This window comes from Nothoprocta perdicaria, unplaced genomic scaffold (assembly GCF_003342845.1).
Source record: "Nothoprocta perdicaria isolate Ctin4 unplaced genomic scaffold, notPer1 scaffold_666, whole genome shotgun sequence".
NCBI lineage: Eukaryota > Metazoa > Chordata > Aves > Tinamiformes > Tinamidae > Nothoprocta > Nothoprocta perdicaria.
The window spans coordinates 27,136-29,273 of record NW_020455939.1 but is presented as its reverse complement, the minus strand read 5'-3'; positions in this window follow the sequence as shown (position 1 = coordinate 29,273).

The following is a 2,138-nucleotide window of genomic DNA, read 5'->3' as shown; positions in this document are numbered from 1 at the left end:
TATGGAGCCCGTACAGGTCCGCATGGGGCCTATAGAGCCCCCAGGGCCTGTATGGAGGATCCTCATAGGGCCCTATGTGCAAAATGGTGCGCTGTTGTGCAAGCTGTGCAGTGCAGTACAAAATGGCGCGCTGTCGTGCAAGGCGTAAAATAAAGTGCCAGGACCCCCCCCCACGCCCGCTGCAGCGCCCGGGCCGGCGGGCAGGGCGGGCGGGCAGGAATGCGGCGCGGCGGGTCGCGGCGGCGCGGCCGAGCACGCCCGGCACCGCGGGGCAGGCGGCGAGCGCGGGTGCTGCGCGGGCGCGGCGGCGTGCCGGGGTGCACGCTGCTGCACGCTCGCGTGCGCTTGTGCACAGTGTGTGCTTGCACGCGCTTGTGCGCACGTGAGCTTGTGCACAGTGTGTGTGCTTGCACGTGCTTGCGCATGCTCACGTGAGCTTATGAAGGGCACCCACTTGCACGCTCTTGTGTGTGCTCACACGCACTTGTGAATGGTGCCCACTTGCACGCTCTTGTGCATGCCCGTGGACACTCACGCGTCGCCTTGCACGCTCACAAAGGTGTGCGTGCATTCCTGCGTGCTCACACGTGCTCACACTCACTTGTGCACACTCGTGGATTCCCCTTCCCTGTCCTTTGAGCCTCCATGTGCTTGAACATGCACGCACACTTGTGCTTACACACACCTGCACATGCTCTTGCACGCTTATACACACACGTGCATGCTCTTGGACGTTTACACACACCTGCGTGTGCTCTTGCATGCTTATACACACATGTGCACGCTCTTGCACGTTTACACACACCTGCGTGTGCTCTTGCACGTTTACACACACACGTGCATGCTCTTGCACACTTACACACACCCGTGTGTGCTCTTGCACGCTCAGCTGTGCTCACAAGTGTGCACTCACCCCCCCCCCAACCCCCTGCAGCCCCCCCGGCACAGCAGAGCCCCCCGAAACCGGCGCTGGGGCAGGACGGGATGGGGAGGGGCGCCCCCCCCGCCGCCGGCCCCGGGCTGAGGCCGGCAGCTCGTGACAGCGGTGGCCGCCAGTGCCCTGCGGTTTCCTGCCGGGCCGGTTATTTTGGGCAGCGGGAGCAGCCCAACCAGACGGAAAAGCTGACGGAGCCGTGGGCGGGGAAGGCGCGGGAGGGGCCCAGGCGTCCGGGAGGGGCAGAGGCCCCCCCCACCCCGGCTGGGCCCCCCCGAGGCCACCCGCCCTCCCTCCCAGGTTGTCCCTATGGGGAGGGGACGCACGGGTCGTGTCCCCCCCCCACGAGTCGTGTCCCCCCCCTGCCCACCCCCACGTGAGCCCTGGTGTCACGGCCACCCTCAGCCCCTAGGGGTGCCAGGCGGGGGACACCGGGGGGGGGGGACACGCCCGGTGCTACACCGTGCCGAGACCCCCGGGCAACCCTCGTCCTGACCCACCCTCCCCGGGCAACCCTCGCGTGGGAACCCCCGGTGCCAACCCCAGCAACCACCGTGCTACAGCCACAACAACAACCCTCGCGCTACAGCCGCTGCGTGCCCCACCATGGTGTACCCCCCCCGGCAGCCCCTCGTGCACAGCCCGGCCCCAGGCGTGGGAAAGGGGGGGGGGGGGGGCGGTGACGCCTGGCTTTAATTAGTGCGGCTGCGGCTAATTGGGAGCTCATGGCGGCGCGAGGGGGTGCAAGGGCACACGCGCGTGCAAGGGCTCCCCGTGCACGAGACGGGGTGACGTGGGGGCTGCCACCGGGCGGCACGGGGGACATGGGGGGACACGGGGTGGCACGGTGGGGACACGTGCGGAGGGACATGGGGTGGCACAGAGGTGGCGTGGGGACGTAGAGGGGGACACGGGGGTCGCACAGGGCTGCTGGGGGTGACATGAGGGTGACGCGTGGCAGGAACATTCGGGGGACATGGAGATGGAGCAGGGCTCCCATAGAGGTGGCACAGGGCGGGTGTCACATAGGGGACACGGTGGCATGGGGGGGCACTGGGAGCCACATGGGAGTGACGCCGGGAGGGACTGGGGGGGCACTGGGAGCCACGGGGACAGGGGACCAGGGGCACCGGGACTGGAAAGCACTGGGAGGGAACACCGGGGAAGAGGTGACCCTGGGACAGGCAGGGTGACAGGGGAACTG